This window comes from Chroicocephalus ridibundus, chromosome 2, assembly GCF_963924245.1.
Source record: "Chroicocephalus ridibundus chromosome 2, bChrRid1.1, whole genome shotgun sequence".
Lineage (NCBI taxonomy): Eukaryota > Metazoa > Chordata > Aves > Charadriiformes > Laridae > Chroicocephalus > Chroicocephalus ridibundus.
The window spans coordinates 43,429,950-43,448,044 of NC_086285.1; the positions used below are offsets into that span (position 1 = coordinate 43,429,950).

Consider the following 18,095-nt stretch of genomic DNA (forward strand, 5'->3'; position numbering starts at 1 on the left):
GGGGTGGGGGTGGGGGGTGGCAGGGCTCTCCCTCTGCCCCTAGGGCCAGGGGGGGAGACCCAAAACCAGTCCCGGGGAGGGACGGGCAGCATCACCCCTCCGGGGTGGGTGGGGGGAGCAGCTCCCCGCGGTGCTGTGGGAGCGAGAGGGGAGTCTCCTCCTTCCCTCCCCTCCCCGCCCCGCTCTCTCCTCCCTCCCTCCCTCCCTCCCTCCCTGCCTGCCTGCCTGCCTCCCTGCCTGCAGCCGCAGCGCAGGGGCAGGAAGGGAGCGGCGGCGCAGCAGGCAGAGCCGCTCGGCGGAGGCAGCAGGGCTGGCGGGCGAGCGGGCGGTGTGGCTGCGCCCGGGCCCCCGCCGCCCCGGCCCCGGCCCCGGCCGCGCCGCCGGCAGGCTCCGCCCGTCGCTCCCATGGCGCGGCGGCCCGGCGCCAGGTGAGGCTGCGCTGCCTGTTGCGCCGCTGGGGCGCGGGGTAGGGGGGGGCGGGCCGAGCCGAGCCGAGCCCCGCCGAACCGAGACGCCGCGAAGTTTTTGCGGGAGGGCGTCGCTCCGCCGTGTGAGTTGCGGGGCCCGGCGGCCGCGCTTGGGTGGGGAGGGGGCGGTATCGCCGGGGGGAAACTCGACGGGGAGGGAGGGAGGCGAGCAGCGCTGCCGAAGGGCTACCGCCGTGCCCTGCCACCTTGCCCAGCACTGATCGGGAGATACTCCCTCCCCCGGCCCGTGTTGGCGAGCCCTCGGCGACCCGTGAGTGCTGGGAGGGGGGGCGACGGGGTCGGGGCTCCGCCGAGGCAGCGGGGGGTGGTGGGGAGGGCATGGAGGGGCGGAGGCTGCTGGGAGGGGGCTGCCACCCCCCGGCTTGGGAGCCAGCGAGGGATTTGAGCCCCGCGCCTCCCCCCGCCGCCCCATCCCGTACCGGAGCAGCATCAAGAAAGAAGGAGGGAAAAGAAATGAGCACCCCCATATGTCTGGGTTTCCGAGGCGGCTGGTCGCGGCTCTCCCCGGCCGTGTGCGGGGCGGGCTGCCGGAGGTCGCGCTGATCAGCATGCAGGCGGCGGCCGGGGCGCGGAGCGGGGCGCGGGGCTGGCGGGGAACGGGGGTAGGCGGCGGGGAGCGGGGGGAAGGAGACGCCGTATGTGTCGCCGTGGGGTTTTTCCACTTTTGAGACCGACCAGGACCAGTTGCTACGGAGCAGGCGGCGGCGGCTGCGATGGGGAGGGAGAGGGCAGCTCCCGCTGAAAGCCAGCAACAAATGGCAGCGGGCGGCGGGCGGGCTGCGGGGGCAGCGGCGGTGCCTGCGGCGCCCAGGTGAGCCGCACCGCCCCGGGCCGCCCCCGCTGCCCGCCGGGGCACCGACCGGGACCGTAAGCGGGGGCTGCCCGGGCTTCCCGAGCGGCAGGTGCAGCCCCCCGGTGCGAGCTGGGCGAGCGCTGCCCAGGCGGGGGGATCCCGCGGCGGCGGGGGGCCCGGCGGTGGCCCGGCGACCCGAGCAGGGCACGGCCGCCACCTTCGAGCCCGCGGGGGAATGTGATGGCTCGCAGTAAGCGGGTACCAGATACTCGGGGGAGGGGTGTGCGTGTGTGTGTGGAAGCGGCGGGCTCTTCTCTCGCCTTTCTGGCAATTGACACGTTCAGAATTCCCCTCTCCCAAAAATTTGGAAAATGTCTCGGGTGCGCCAGCGGGAATTTTTCTTTCCTTCTTGGCTTCTGCCTTCAGAAATTAAGAAGGGTTTGGGAGTATCTGTTAGAAAATCGCAAAGTGATTCAGGCTGCAGCTTATCAGCCGGTCTTTCCGAGTGTCCCTAGACAGCAGAAATGGTGTGGTTACAGAATAAAACAGACAAATAACTTGGGAAGCGTGAATAAATTAACTACTTAGGGAGTCAGAATGAAAAGCGGGCAAACAGCATTTACTGCTCCTTTCACAGAAGTGAGCAGAGAGGTATTTACCTATATATGAAAATGACAAAATAAGCTAATGCTTTTGAGATGATTGTAATTTTTTTTTAAAAAAGAATAATAACCATGAGAAAATGTTACAGATTTGGCAAGGAAAGGAAAAAGTACTTTTAGAGCTGAAAGCTCTGACTAGGGTAGCCTTTTCTGAGTGCTGAAAAATAACTGGCAACAATTTCTTCTTGTGGTAATCTGTCTAATTTGTCCATTTAAATTGCAAGGTGTGTGTCACGCCCCACTGAAAGCAGTACTTTGAAGGCTTTGATGTAGAGCACCACAGTGTTCATATGGCTTACCCGATTATATTATTCTTAATAATCTAATTAAAAAGGACAGGCACACCATAGGCTTCTAGTTTGATTTAGAGGGAAAGAAAGTATTTAAGCTGTAGAGTGAACTAATTTGCAAACCTCTGCTAGGTTCAGAGTCTTAATTTTCTAGTTTAAATATTAAAATTGCTTGGAATTAATTATAACAGTGCGATTGCTTAGCAGATTGTGCAGCCTTTACTTGCACAAGTTACCATGGGTTTCTATGGGATTACTCCTACAGGTAGTATTCTGACGACTCAAGATAGCAGGATTGGGCCCATTTTCAGAGAGTTCCAGCATATGGCACTATGTGGGGATGCTGCTGTTGGCACAAAGTCTTTGACTTTGAGGGGAGAAGAAATTAGGGTTAAGTCCAGATCTCCTACATTTATTCAGCTGTTGCTAGTTGGGTCCCTGAGCCCTGATCTTGCTTTTCCCAAGGTCCGCTGTAAAATTCGCGCCAACTTGAGTCCAACTAAGATGAGCTCCTCTGGGTGATTGTAGTTTCCCATTGCTTTAGGGTGAGTTGAAGCTGTTCAGTGTCTTGGAGATCGGGGTCTGAATGAATGAGAAAGAGGACTGTATCTGCAATTGTCAAGAATTGACGTGTTTTGCCACAAATGAGAGATTAATCGAAAAAGGAGCGTCGTTTAATAGGGATATACGTTCGTGCTCTGGATCCAGCACTGTGCTAGTAAAGTCCATGACAGCTTTGCCACAGAAAAACATAATAGCAAGACTTTTAAGGATACATTTGTTATTTGTCTCTGCCGTGCGCTTTACGGGGTCCATATTTCAAATCTTTTGGGAGGCAGGAATCTTTTTCTGCTCACACTGAAGCCGCGTTAGAGTAACTTCAGAGCAAACACATAATCCCTCAACTCAAGAAATAACCTCCAAGCAGTAGAACTGAAATTTATAAAATTCAGCCTTACCCATAAGTGCAGACCTGGGTGTCTAAACCCAGAGGAAATGTATTGCTTTATTACAAAACCGCATTTAGATCTTCAGTTTAATAATAAGGCACTTCTGAATTTTGCTTTTAAGGATATTTCCTGTCGCTTCACTAGGAATATTTATGAGAGTAACACACGAGATATGTGGCTCATTGGCAGGAAGATTTTAAACTTTTTAATGAAATGAATAAGCAAGCAGGAAAACGCGTAGAAATATTTGTTGTTCCAATTTCAGTTCATTAGAAGATGGAGTAAGGAAGGTACCTTTTCTCAGCGTAGAATATTACATCTGCAATCATTTCTAGGATTTATATGTAACTACTGTCCTTGTCATCTGCATGCGTGGTCTTTGGATCAGTCCTCACTGGAGAATGCAGATTAAATTAATGTTCTGTGGCTAGCAAAATAATCTTATTGTTTTGCTTCATCCAGTAAAATGTGCTAGTAAATAGTGAGAGAACTCTTATGCAGCTATGAAATTCAAGAACTTATAATAATGCTAAATAGAACCTTATTTTAAAATGATGGTATTTTGAGCCAAGAGTAAATTATTTGAGTTCATGGAATGTGTAGCATTTACCTTGGCTTGTTTGGCCAAGCCTTTTTAAATATTATTTTATTTTCTAAAAGTAACCTCCAGAAAGTGCAGATGTGGTAGAAGACCTCCGTGCTGGCATGAATCAAATGTCAATATGTCTACAGACACTACAAGCAATAAGGATATAAGAATTTCTAAGCACATTCAATAAGTATTTTGAAATGGATTACAGTCCGTAAATACATGCATGAGCAGGGTGTGCCTTCTGATCTTAAATCCAACGTGCTACGAGTGAAGTAGCATCAAATTTAGAGTTGTTGTCTTCTGGTGAATTTAAATCTCTGCTTCTAGTTTTAATCTAGCACTTTTCATACTGTAGTTTCTGTGCTTCCCTTGTTCTGGTGCAGTTTGCTGGTCTGGGTGTACAGCGGACACCCGGGTGCATCCCAGAGAAGCAGCAGCATGATGTGGTGCCAGTTCTACTCGCCGCTTCATCGGAGCTCATGGTTTAGATGAGCAAGTGCCAAACCCACTTGCATTGCTTACCCCTGTAGACTAACCAGCATTTGTAGCTGGCGCTGCCTCATTTTACAGGGAGACTTAGTTTGAACTTTGAAGAAAAAACACAAAGCTTACTGCTACTGAACAAGAAAGTAATTTTTATTCCTCTCCCCCACGGATATTCAAATGCTCTATTGAGCACCTTCACCAAACACATTTTTGAAAAAAAAAATAGCTTCTTTCTGCACTGACTTCAATACTGGATATGGGAAAAGCCTTTTACTGTAAAGGTCGGCGCAGGTCCCGAGTCCTGCTTTCCATCAGCAAGGAAAAGGCAGTGGTAGCTGAACTGGAATGGGTTTTCTCTTTCCCCATACAAGTGTGAACCTGTACAGGGATGAAAAAAGAGAGAGAAGTGGAAACGGATGAAGGCGGCCAGATGCCCTCGAAACAGGGGAAAAGTAAGAGACAGCAAGGAGAAAGGTAGCGGCTGAACTGGGTGGTTTGACCTCCCAAAGGATGGAGGGGTTGATGGAGGGGTCAGTGGGGTTGCACCGTAGCCCTCTGGCTCGGCTCCCTGCTGTGCCATGGGCTTGCCGGGGGACTTCAGAAGAGATGTTTTGGTTGATTTCAGTGGGACTAGAAACCTTGCTGAGGGATTGAACTTGGCTTTTTGTGTCTCAACTCCACAGATAGAAAGGAGATAAAAATCCCTCTCGAGTAAACGGGTCTGGTAAAAGGCCTTTTCAGAGACACATTGAACTGGATAATTGGAATTTTTACTTAAACAGAGCTGAAAATTAGCGCTACAGATCTTGATATGCTTGATTAAGGTTTACCTCCACGTTTCAGGGTCAGTTCCACTAGCTAGTGTTTTAAATGAATTTTGTCCTAAATTAATATCCGTTTCATAAAGGTGCTAATTTACCCTTTGAGAAGAAGAAAAAAGTTGATCTCTGCCTGGCAAATAATACTATAAAGATATGATAACAAGAGAAAGTGAAAGGTGATAGAAGTGAGTGATAGCACGTAAATGGGATGCTACTCTGGCTTGGAAGCAGGAAAGCAAATGGAGACTATTTAATTATTCAAGGAACAATAAATGAAAAGTCGGCTTATAAAGTGACAGTAAAAGGAGAGACAAACAGAATAAAAAGAAAGTTGGGAAAGGGAAGCAATGCATAAAGAAAGTAGAAGGTGGACAGGGAGGGATCCAATGGGGCAGGGGATGGATTTAAAATTTCCATGGAGTTTTCAATTGGAAAATATTATCTGTATAAATCTGTATATCACAGTGCTTACATAACAACCTGTATTTTACTGAAACTGTGGAAGTCGGACGCAGGGTGGGTGGTCTGGGGGGGTTGGGTCCCTTCATGTTCCTGCTTCATCGTTTGGATGCACAACCTCAGTTAAGAGGGTGTGTGTTTTTAAAGGTGGCATGCCTTAGTGACAGGCTGTCTTAGGAGGTATGCGTTGTGGCTGCTGTTAGTTTTAATGGCGTTGTCATTTTCTTTTCTGTCAAAGGCGCAGTGAAAGTTACCTCTCCCTCCAACAAATAATAGCATTGATTTTAGAGGGAATGTTTTTTTGCAGTTTACCAAAACTGGGTCACATACTTTTGCTACTGTACTAACTAAAAATATTTGGTATGTAAAGATCATGAGTATTCATCACTTCATTAGAGTGCGTGAATGACTGACTATGTAATATGCTTGTACTGGGAGTTAGTGGGACACGTGAAGAGCATGTGAGGGTTGTTTCCCTCAGCTAGATTACAAATGTGTATGTCTTTGGCAGAATTTGCTTCATGCAAAGTACTTTTGTAGTACTTACAAAGTACATATTTTTATGTGCGTGTGAATAATTTGCAGCAAAGGGGTGAAGCCTTTGGACATTCAAATGAATCTATGCTGTTTGCTATTGTAAAAGCATTATAATTAAAAAGAAACAAAAGCCCTGGGTGTACAGTGTTCAGTTCATGCAGGTACTCCTCCTCCTTTAAGAGCAGAGGCAAGTACTTCTTCCTCTTAGAAGAGAAACTACAACAAAAATTTTATATGAAGTTGCTTGCTAGCTCATATGTGGTTAAGCAAGCAACGGCGATTATATATCTTACCGATGAAACTTCAGCTTATGAATATTAAAACCAAAATAAGTCTAAGCTACCGGTGTTTTAATTTTTGACTGGTTTATGTATTTTTATTTTGTGTTGGGAAATGAAAATTGGTGCAATCTATTTAGACCTCCATTTAAATTATTTTTATTTTTTAATTCTTCGCGTAGCAGTACTTGTGTATTGTTTTCAATACACTCTTAACTTCAAAAGAACCCAAAACACACCAAAAAACCTTTTCATATATTTCTAAACACAGATGCTGTAATGCTTTTTTTAGTCTGAAGTTTTATTTTGAAATGGTGATGTTCTGTTATACTTTCCTCCATCTAGGCAAAAATGGTATTTGCCAAGAACAAAAATCTTTAATCAACATGTGCAAATCTAGGGCTTTCAGAAGAGAGAAGATACTCAAAGGCAGGAGGCTGTTCACAAGACTGGGAATCAGTAAATCCAGGGGCCAGTCTTTATAGCAAGTGTGGCTAGGGGTTTTTTTTGTGTGTGTGTTTTTTTGTTTTGTTTTTGTGTGTGTGTGTGTGTTGTTTGGGTTTTTTTTCCTAGATTTGCTGGAAACGGTCTTTAAAATTTATCTTGATTCCTGTGTATTATTAAACATAATTTATTGTTATTAGTGTCAAAAGAGAGAATGACCCTTAGTTCTTTTCTCCTGAAATGAAGTTAACAGAGTACAATTGCCACTGCAACCTTCAAATAGTCAGACAGTGTTTCTAAACGTCCTTTTTGCCCTTGTTTTCAGCTTTGTTGACACTTGAGTCATTGAGATGAGAATTGGTGACTTTTGAACAGTCTATTTTTAACAAATTTTATAATAGAGTATTGCTGTTCATCCATAGTGTTGGTCCCAATCTGCGCAAGCACTGAAAAGGAAGGCATGTATCAGAGGAGAACTGCTTTTAAGTACTCATGTTTGAGTTTTGCTGGTCTCTGGGTGTGCCTGGTCCTGCTCTGTAGATAAGAGTATCGATCTTCACTCTGCTGCTGCAAGGATATCTCCTCCTTTTTAAAGCTGAGAGATTCCAAACTGTTTCCAAGAAATGGTCCCCATCACGTTATAAAACGGGATATGAATGGGAAATTGTTGTTTTCTAGGATTTTCAAATTTAGAGTGAAACAACTTCCAAAACATCAGATCACAGTATTTCTCAGAGCTTCAGTTGTCACTTCTCACACACTGTGCGTCACTGAAGCACACCAATTCAAGTAGAATAAGAGCTTTTCAGCTTTGACTTAAAAGCAGCACAGGGATGACAGCATGCGGTAAATGGGCAATTCTTTCCCTTTAAGTACGTATTGAGCCTGCAAAGCTGAGATGTCGTGTCCCTGCAGACCAGATTTCTGATCCCATTCGTGGTTTTAAGCAAGCAATGACTGTTGTCATTGAAGGGTTAATGATTTCTGTTAAGAAAATGTATTGGTCGTTCTCTGTTTCCAGAATCTTTCACGGTTTTTGCCCTTTGACAGAAGACATTGTGTATGTATTCTGCTCATCGTTTTCATCAATTACATGGTATGCTTATTGGCAGCTCTCATGCATAAATACTTATTTTGCTAGAGTAGGAGATGACAGGATTTAGACATGTAAGAAACCTAAATCTTTGGCTCAGAAAAAATTCCTGATGGATACAAATGGTATTTCAATAACTTTCGATCCAAGAACTTTTCTTGCAAAGCGACATGACTGTTCTTCTTGCCAGTCACGGCAGGTGCTCCATCTGTACAAATGCTGCCCAATTTGAACCAGTCAAGCTTAACGTGTTTTTTTCCCACTATCTGCCACATTTTCAACAAATTTTCTCAGTTCTTTAAACAAGTGTGAGGCAGCAGTGTGGAACAAAATGGACAGAGGCCAAGCAGTTCCTTAATTATACCAGATTTTTTTTAACACGTTGAACAACAACAGTCAACTGTGCAGTGTCAGTAGCATTGCAGCTTCCCTTGGTTGTGAGCGGGGGGCGGGGGGAAGAGATATTTGCATGAATCTGTTAAAAATTGAATGCGTGCTGTTGTATTGTCTAATATCATCTCAGCCCTTCTCATTGTCATGCTGCATGAACAACTATGAACGCATCAGCTGTGTGCTGTTCTTTTGATCTGGTTTGTGCAGCAATAATTGATGTACCCTCTCACATTCAGGCTTTGTTGTCGGAGAATGGCTCTGTCTTGCAAGCTCGCCACAGGGATATTTGCTATTACACCTTTGCCACTGATTTCAGCTCGCAAATGTGTATTTATTTTTAACATACAAAAAGCTGTTATGCTGGGGATATTTCTTGATATGAAATCAGACTGCAGATCAGATCCGATAAAATATGTTTTGCATTAATTTCAGGATTAATTTGTATAAAAATACCATTCCAATTTGTGTGTGACTGTGTGACCATACCACAAATGTACTTTTATGGACTCTGTCCCTTCTCCAAAGAAGAGCCTAGCCTTCCCAGAGAGAAACTCTCTCCATGCAGTGTCAGCTCCATGCACTGTCATCTTAGTATTTTTTTTACTGTGGCACGCATGACTTGGAAAGCAATGCTTTGATGATAAGTAAATTGCTTTAAAAAGTTTATGGATGTTCGAGTTAGCTGGGAAATCATTGGAAAAACATGAGGTGAATGAGGACGCTGCAGGTTGCGGAGGTCCTTCATTTTCCTCTTGCTGTGGAGTTGCAGAGCAGCTAAGCTCTGGCTTTCTGTGGGCTCCCCAAAAGGAGTCTTGTTGACTGGAGTTACTCTGTCTTGGCTGTTGTTTTTATGAAGCAATTTTAATCCTGTGGGCTAAACCCGCTAGTTTTAAATTGGTTCTAGAAGCTGTGGAGTGCAGCTTTGAATCCAGAGTAATCACTTGGGCTTCTGCAAAGGGAGACTGAAAGACTCTCAGGCTCGCAGAGTAGTGCTTCGTTAATGCGGAGCAGTGGGGAGCGAGGGGCTGATTCTGTGACCACGTGTCTTCTTCCATCCACTCGGCTCCTCCAAGTAGTCTTCTCCATTTCCTGTGCATCCATAGTTTCCTCAATTTATTTTTTTTTTAAAGAATATTATTACCTTCTAAAAATATTTAAGGCAAGGGGTTAAAAAGACTGTTGAATTTAATGTTGCGGTCAGTAGATTTGAGTAGAGGTAGGCTGACCCTATAGGTGCAAAGTTCGTGGTAGTGAAAAATGGAGATTGGTGAGTGGTGGACTTCTTGCTGACATTGATGCTGTGCTCAGGATCACTGTTCTCACCCAGCTCTTCTTGGAGTTACCTAGCTGCATCCTGGGGAGAAGGGTTGCTCCTGGAAACAGCTCCCTTTCGGTCTGAGATATTAACTTTGTCCATTCTCCAGTATAACTTGGACTAGATGATTTTATTTGACAACTTAACAATTGTACCTAAGCTGCCTCTCAAAATATTTTGCACTTGAATTTTATTTGTCTTGAATATATTACTTCTTCAAAAGAATTTTTATAGTTCTTACTAAATAAAGAACGGACCTGGAATAAGGAAATTAAAGGCAAGTGCTCTGTGTCATCACTTCCAAAACAAATTCAGTATAAAACCAGCATAATTATATTATCTTTTCAGCATTTTCATGCCAGAATGGGGGAAAAAAGTGCCCATCTGTGTAAACTTTTTGAAACCTGCCCCTACTTTTTCAGATTAGAGAGGAACACTGTATTCCTCAGATGCGATAAGGAGAATATTGCTATTCAACGACGGTGATAACAAGCAAAGAAAACACGGGGCTGAAAGTCAGGTGCCCTGCTGCCCTACAGCAGCGGCAGCGCTGGCGTCTCGATGTCGGTGTTGTAGAAGGGAGATGGTATTTGCAGGCTCCTTGTAAGCATTACTGCCGCAAGGACAGGGTGCACCTATGACCATGTCAGCTTTGGGGAACACCTCTTTTCTTCAGGGACTCGGTGGGACATTGTAAAGTTCACCTTGCATCCTTACGCTGTGTTGTAGTTCCCCTTGCTGGTGAAGGCCTTGTATTTTTCATTAGGGATTTGACCCTGGGTTCATTTGAAGGGGGAACTTCATTTCCTTGCCCATCCAGAAAAAAAAAACACCACTACCACCAAAACCCCAAACAAACCAAACAAAAACGCCAGCCTCTGTCAGTGCTACTTCATCGGATGTGATGGGGTCGGTGTTCCTCAGTTTGGGCTTGGGGGCGGCATGAGAGGGAAGTGCTGTCTATAAAGAGCTGGCCGGGATGTACCAGATAAAATACCTGTCTAAGAAGACTCATCTGAAGAGATGAAGGGCAGAAAGGTCAGGACATGCAGAAATGTTTCCTGTAAGATTTGTACCTCTGGTGGGAGGTAAAAGATAAAACATCCAGCTAACGCTAAAGCATCTCTCTGCTAAGCCTACGGTTACTTTCTTGCCAGCCCTGATGGAGACATTTTCCCTGGCCCAGAGAAACCAGGCGTTTTGAGTGTGCAGAGGACATGGGAATTTATCAGGGCTGAGACATGGACACTGGTACAAATGGTGAGTGATGGAGCTCCTAATCCATCCAGGGAAGCATCTTAAGGCAGCAGCTCTGTCTCTAGGCATCTGCATGAAGAGCTCACAGCTATCAGCCGTAATGGGCTTCCCTCAGAAGTCGTCGTCTTAAAAGTCCGTTCAAGAGCTGGACTTTTCTACAAAAGAGGAGTTTCTTTACAGAATGGGTGGCTGGTCCAGAGTGTAAGAAGAATGATGACAGCATTTCAGTACCTGCTGCTGCCAAACCTAGTTATGCTTACTGCGCTCTGAAATACCACCATTCGAGTTTTTAACGTGAACATCATCAGTGTAAGTCGAGGATGTTTTTAATTGCCATGGTTTGCATAAGACCTTCAAGGCTGTGATTCAGGACTTCAGGAGGTCTTCTCCAAAACCTTACTGAGAAAAAGTGCTCAATTCTTTGCCCTTAGTGGGCGGCATGGTTTAGGGGAAGGTGGGTAGGTGAGATTTCAGTGTTCTCAGCGACGGGGGAGTTCCATGTGGCATTTTGCAGTGTGGGGTTAAAATCTCTAACTTGCCAGCCATTTCCTTTTTATTTTTCTTCCTTCCCCAGGACTTTTAAGACCTTGTTCTAATTTTTCGCTGAACCAAAGTGATGTTTAAAGAACAAAGTCCATTAGAGATGTTAGCACAACAAAGAAAAAGAGTTTTAGAAGATGTGAGTCAGCTTAGGAGGTCTGAAATGGGAGGTGGATAGGTCTTTCCTTCCTCAAGGGAAATTGGTTATTCTGAATAAGGAGGTGAGGTGTTCTCAAGTGATAGATTAGAAAAGTCTTCAAAAGGCTTAAACAAGAGCAGCACCTCTGCCTTTCCCAATCAAGAGTGGAGAAATGTTTTATTATAGCATAGCAGTGTGGCAAGTTAATAAAAAGTAAACTCTGCGTTATTTTCTTTGCAAATATTTGGATACTAATGAGAATGTTTACAGTCCCTAAACTTTTTACTGTTTTCTTTTTATCTTGCTGTGTCTCTTCCATTGTCATTGCTGCTGCTTTTTGAAAGTTATGTTTTCCCCTTCTTTAGATGTTTTAGCTAGGGAGAACTCTTGCCATGCACCAACTTAACACCTCATGTGGGTAAGGATTACATGGAGCAGGGCAGCAAAAGACTTTCAGTGCAGGTGCCTGGAGCTGGTCCTCCCATACCCCTGCCAGAGCTGACGGATGGGTCTGCTGGGGATGGAGGTGGATTCTTCCAAGGAGAAGGAGCCACGGGAATATGCATAGGTTCAGATCTGAGACCGGGGTTGTACAGACGTATTCCCATTCGTGCTTAGGTTGCTATTTGTTTCGGAAACATCAGTATTGTGGGTTTTGGTGGGTTTTTTTTAGCTTGAGAATCACTCACATTTAAAGACTTGAGGTAAACCTGCATAAATCTGAGCTCGCTGAAGTTGCTTTGATTAAGGTGGCTGTAAGCCATTGTAGATTTACGTCCATAATGTGCATGCTGTCTCAGTTGGTGATAGACTTATGCAAAATCATAATGAAAACACCTTAAGAATGGATGTTATTCATTCTGATTTGAACACAGCATATGTCCAAATGGGAAATGAGGTATTGTTCCTCACTTGCAATATAAAAGTACTTGAAATAACTATTTCTGGGCCCTCAGTATTATCTATTGAATTCGTATCTGCCCTTGTCATCTGACAGGGTACTAAAACAAGATTCTGCTCAAAATGATAGAAATGACAGTCATACAATGGATTTCATTCCTGCTGAGCCCTGTTATGTAGTTAGTTCGAGGAGATTGGGATCTTGCTTCAGTCGTTCAAGGACAGTCCTTTGGAAAGGACTTGCAGAATTTATAATTGTGCCCATAAATCGCCTGCTCCCCCTGCAAGTATGGTAAAATTTCTGCTGCAACCCTACTGTTCTGTGTTGGGGAAAACAGCAGTTCTATCTCTTTTTTTTTTTTTTTTGCTTGTTCCCTCTTTTTCAAACCCCAGCAGTTGCGTTGTGCTTGCGGTGAATTCCCTCTGCTGGGGACCAGGCTCTCCTTCCTCTGCGATGCTGTTACGTTGAATTGCTTCTGTACGCTGTCAGCGTTTGACCCCTTGCAGCTGGCAGCGAGTAGAAGAAATCATATATACGGAGACCCAAACTCTGCCCTTAGCTGCACTTCTGAAAACCTGTGGCATTACACAATTGGCTTGGAACGACTTAAGAAATCCTGCGAGAGCCGCTTCACTGGAAGTTGCTCTGTAAATGTTAGACAGGGCTATTGTTTTTGCGCTAGTACGTTTTATTTTAAAGCTGTACCTGAACTGCAGTCGATGATCCTGTTTCATAACATTGAAGTAGAGGGACAGATCTGGAGTATGAGATGTGCCGTGCTGTCAGTGGAGTTTGCTATTCAAACTGCCTTAGCCAGGCATGGTAGCAATGTCTGTGCTGCGAGATCGATGTTCTCTGTGGGCTTCTGGTTTCTCTCGGCATTCAAGCCACTGGTCACAGTGTGACCATCCTCCTCCATGGCCCGATCTCTTTTGGGAAGGGCCCAGGGCCATCTCCCAGCAGGGGTGGGCAGCGGGGGTGCCCAGAGTCCCAGGTCCATCTTGCTGGACACCTGCCCTGCGGCACAGCAGGTCCCAGGCAGCAGAGTCCTCCCTGGGCCAAGAAAATTGGATTTAGGTCTCACACATTCCCGGCACCATCCAGTACGGAGCAAGCACAGGGCTGAGGAACATAAAGGGAAGGTGTCTGCATGCCCTCGGTCTCCAGGCAGTGGGGCGAAGCTTTGGGGTCTGGCCAGTGGTGGTGCAGCTGATGGCCGTGCCATTTGTGACTGCGAAACATAGCGTATGTGGAGATATATATTGCTGTATGGAAAGGCCCGTATGACCTTTTTCTTTCATGTTCAATGCAGAACCATAGGAAATACTATGCAACCTATAGATGGGTATTGTACTGACCATTGTAGCCATGCCCATTTGAGCAGCTGGCATCTTTGACTCATGCCGGCCTCCGTGAGTGTGGAGGGTACTTCATACGGATGGTCCACAAATAACTGGAAAGCTTGAATAGCTATATAATTCTTCTTTAAAAAAAGTTTTGCAAAGATAGACCTGAGCAGATCGAAGTTGCAGTCAAAGAGCTCTGCCCTGAGCCATATGGTTTTCTTCTCAGTTTCTTTGTGTTGTGATCCTACTGGGACAAGAAAGCAAATTATGGGAAGTGAGAAGGTGAAGCAGAAGATAGAGTGAGATGTATTATACGTACCTCCGGTACTGTCATTAGACATTTATACCCGCTTCGCAGAAAGAAGACTGAATGGACTGTTTTACATGGATTTTTGCCGTTGCTTAATGTAGAAGGGGAGGCAGAAATATCGAAATTACATGTGAATTATGTATATGTCCAATTTGCTGTTGTGAATGGAGAAGGAAGGATGTTAAAAGCTGTTAATTACTATGAATTGTATTGTACTGACTATGGTTGTAGCCGCAGGCCATGTCAGCTCTGGAGGGTAACGTAGTGCCGTGCTGTCTAAGGGCACTTCTGGAAGGCAGGAGGGAATGTGCCAAAATGCTCAATGCTGAGCAGTGAGGTTACATCTAGATGTTGTGTTGTGTTACCGGAGAGGAGTGGTGTTTTTCCTTCAAGGCTTGAAGAGGAACAGTTTTATTTCTGTGTCTTCTGGTATGTCCAGAACAGAAAAAAAGAATAGAACAAAAGTTACAATGTGGTAGTATAGCAACTTCACATTTTTTATTCTGTTTCCTATATTCAAGGGGTTTCCTAGCAAGAATAGAAACATCTGCAATAACGACTCCTATTTATGTTAATCTTTTGCAATCGGCATGCAGTCTGAAATAATTACAATGAATATACCCTCTGCTCCAAATACTCACAGCTTGCATTTATTTCAGGATTCTTTGCCTCATCAGTCTGAGAACATAATCCCTCATTCTGCTCTGCTTCATCTCCTTTGCATGAATTTATCTAACAGTACCTTTTGTACGGTTGTGAGCTTCATTAACAATGGTCATGCCATAATAAATTACATAAATTGAGAAGGTTTTAATTAAATAAGTTAACGAAAAAAAATCAAAGCATAATATATTTAATTAAGTAACATTTTCTTGTCATAAATTCGCACACGAGGTGTGGAATGAAGTAGGCCGGGGTAAAATCTGTACTCTGAAGTTTTTTAGCCTTCATAGCTTTACTAATTTAATCTGCAAGAAGGTTTTTCTTTCTGTTTTTAAGAAATATTTTTTGAAAAATCATGTGTCAAACATACCTCGTTGTGCAAGGGATTATGCAAATTTAGCAGAAAAACAGTAGTTACTGACAAAGACATGACTAAGCGTCTTCTTGACCCTATGAATGCACGTCTTCCAGCCTTTCCTCCCCTCTTTCTTTTCGAGCTGCTCACCATAATCAGAGCCATTTTCTCCAACCTGGCAGTGGCCCTTCAGCTCCATTCATTTGTTCAGTACTGGGCAGAATTGGGGGGTATTTTTGGTGCAATTGGCCAATGTATATAGTATAAAGAGTCAAGTCTCTGTGCACATGTGCATTCAGCTGGGCTGCTTGGCCAGGCGCGTGAGAAGGAAAAATAAGATCAGGCTTAGCTCATGTGTGCAGTGCCATGGAGCCACTCCTTAGGTGTCCTCAGCAGCCACCGGCACCTGCCTTTCCTTTCTCTTTCCTGAACTTGCATCCAGAAATCGTAGGATTGCTATACTGTCGCCTGCCTCCTAGCTTCTTATACGGCTCAGCCAGGCTGCTTTCACTCGGGCAGTGTTCCCATCAAAGGGATCTGGTCCAAAACGGAGAACTTTGGTTTTCCTTTATGTCCAGGATATACATCTTCATGGCAGTGAATGCTGCTCTGATTTTCGATGATGAGACCGTGCGGGGATTGAAAAAAAAAAAAAACAGCGGGAGAGGACACGGAAAGGAAATCTTTAAAATCATGAATATTGTTTTGTGGTTTTCCCAAACATCTCTGCAGAGTGACAGAGAGCAGTGCAAAGGGAGCATGCTGGTACATTACACGCACTGTTTTGATTTGGTGATGCACAGTGCCAGAATAATGTTTTGTAATTGTCTTTCACAAGTGCAAATGGCTGTGTATTGAAGGCTATGAACAATAATTACCAGTATTTATATCTCTGTGAAGCATCCTTCCCTTTTGATATTTTAATTTAGGGCTGATTTAGAGAGGCAAGATTGATGTCAGCAACATCAGTCTTCACTGTAGGTTGGGTTTCTGTTTTTTTTTAGGGGCCCACTCCCATAATTCTATGCACCATCAAACCGTGAAACCAGGGAATATGACTTCTGGACATTCTGTGAAAAAACTTTGCACCAGGTCATTTGATTTGTGTATACATGTAATTGATGGACGCAGGGTGAGAAAAAAGATGTATGACGAGGGAGATAAAGGCAAGATAGAGATGCTGGGTCAGATTGTGACAATACCACCTGTGGTGGCATTGACACTGCTGTATCTCCGTCCCCTCGTAGTCATCTGTCTCCTCATCTTAGGTCATTGCAGGGGTAGCTCAGTGTTACGGGAAGCAGAAAAAAATGGTCTCTTTGCTAATAATTCTTCTGCTTTCTGCAAGGTACATATGATATTCAACCAGATGAGGTCTGTTGTGAAGATAAAATGGCAACTTACCTGAAATGGTGTATAACTCCTAAAATTCACCAGAAAGGTCACAAACGTGTGAGCAGGTGGATCTCTTACACTTCTCTGACGTGCAGTCTACAGTTAACTGTCCACCAGAAGACATTATAAAGCATTTCAGTATATTCACATATCCTATCTCTCTCTGTCCCTGCCTTTACTTCAGAAGAGAAGCAGCTCTAATTTTAGAGAAGGTAGGAGGGCATCAAGTTTATATAGCAGATATACACCTATTTTACAGAAAATGCCCCATTTAAGTTTCAGGGATCTACCTGAACAGTTGCCAGACAGCACTCCTACAGTTGCAGAGTATTGCACAGAATAGTGCTGTAGTTCTTTGCAGTATTTTTGATAACTTGTAGCATGCATGGTAGTCTGGTGGTAAAGAAGAGGAACACACATGTCCAGAGAGCAAAGCCAAGGTGAGAGGAAAGAGTAACAGGAGCACAAGGGTAGGGGGAGAACTAATGCTCAGAAAAAGAGGGGGGCAATCAGTCAAGAAAATTTAGGAATTAAAATACAAAGTGAGATAAGCAGCTCAGTAATAGTCACTTGCTGGGATGAGAATGTAGTACATTCAAGAAGAGGCTCAAGTAGACCTTCTCCCAGAGGTTTCGGAATCTCCCATGTGAAGGACCTTAGGGTGAGTGGGAAGAAATTCTCCCTCTTAAGTGATACAAATTAGACGGCTGAGGCAGAGAAATTTTTTAATTGTATCTGGAAAAGAAGATGTTAGAAATTAAGCTCTTGATGACAGGAGTGTGTCAAATTAATGCATTATGTATTTTTGGAATTATACGATGTGTCATGCCCATTTCATTCCAGAGGAAATGTGACATCTTCTCCCCCCTGAGTGAGGTTTCCAAAGGACTGAAAAGCAAGGAAAACGTAAAGCAAAAAGAGAAATTGTCAAATGGAGGAGAAAGGCACTGACTGTGCTATTTAAACTGTATAAATCAGTGGTGGTATATCCTACCTCTGAACCTCTTCTGATAGCTCTCTGTGTTGAGGTTGCTAGAGCTGTTTTTCCTTTTCAGTCTGTTTCAGGGCAATAGATTTTACCTTGACCTGTAAAGCCAGTCGTATCCTTTTACGTAGCAGTGACTTCCCAGAGAGCAGAAACATACATCTACACTGTTGCCATGAGGTACATGCTGTGCCTCACAGCAGATCTGCTTTTTTACTCATAAGAATGTGCGCAAGAGGATTTTGCTGGGCTGCTGAAAATATTTGAGCCGGTTTTATGTACTGAATGTTGGGGTTTTTTTTGTTTTTTCTTCTGCTTCCAGAATTTGAGTAGTTTGGAAAAGAAATGTAGAGTTATCATCTGCAGTCTGAAATGGTCTTCCTTTTCAGAAAAATACTGTTTCTGGCATTCCTGGTGGGGAAGAGGAGCTGTTCCTTTCCAAGACATTTGGTATAGGTATGAAAATGTTCAAAGAGCTGACAATTAGTAATTATTACTCACTGTTGCTGCTTTGCTTCTAGTGTAGTGAACATATTTTTGGAGTAGAATTAAATCCAAGTCTCTCCAGGGCCTATTGGTATTTTGCTAATGCTAAATTAAAGC

General features: G+C 44.4%; 1 protein-coding gene across 6 annotated transcripts in view; it reads left to right on the plus strand.

Moving 5' to 3' along the window:
- Positions 1-232: 232 nt before the first annotated feature.
- Positions 233-18,095, plus strand: part of LRRC3B (leucine rich repeat containing 3B) — a 46,927-nt gene continuing 29,064 nt past the window's right edge. For 2 of the 6 annotated variants that reach the window (XM_063323912.1, XM_063323911.1), the window contains exon 1: positions 233-428. The gene's annotated coding sequence lies outside the window, so the exon portion shown is untranslated. Of the gene's footprint in view, positions 551-614; positions 739-17,929; positions 17,949-18,095 lie in introns of those variants that run through there. The other 4 variants (XM_063323916.1, XM_063323913.1, XM_063323915.1 and 1 more) reach the window with 4 other exon arrangements.